The sequence below is a fragment of the Odontomachus brunneus genome, unplaced genomic scaffold (assembly GCF_010583005.1).
Source record: "Odontomachus brunneus isolate Ranch 3 - 2012 unplaced genomic scaffold, Obru_v1 Obru_scaffold_335, whole genome shotgun sequence".
NCBI lineage: Eukaryota > Metazoa > Arthropoda > Insecta > Hymenoptera > Formicidae > Odontomachus > Odontomachus brunneus.
In genome coordinates this window covers 153,860-154,205 of record NW_022639785.1, presented here as the reverse complement: position 1 = coordinate 154,205, position 346 = coordinate 153,860, and positions in this window count along the sequence as shown.

The following is a 346-nucleotide window of genomic DNA, read 5'->3' as shown; positions in this document are numbered from 1 at the left end:
ATATATATATATACATATATATATATATACATATATATATATATACATATATATATACACACACACACATTTAATAAAAACATATAATTTACATATAAATTTACTTATATAAAATATAATACATATTCAAATACGTAATAATGCTAATTTTACATTTTCGTAATTATATATATATATATATATATATATATATATATATATCCCTACATTATTGAGTAAATATAATATTTACCTTCTAAGAGGGAGCGTCCCAATTGACCACGATACGATTGGACACAACCAACCGATGAAAAGAATTATCTAGTGAATTACTAGGTCGAACCAATCATTACAATCTGTGTACAAT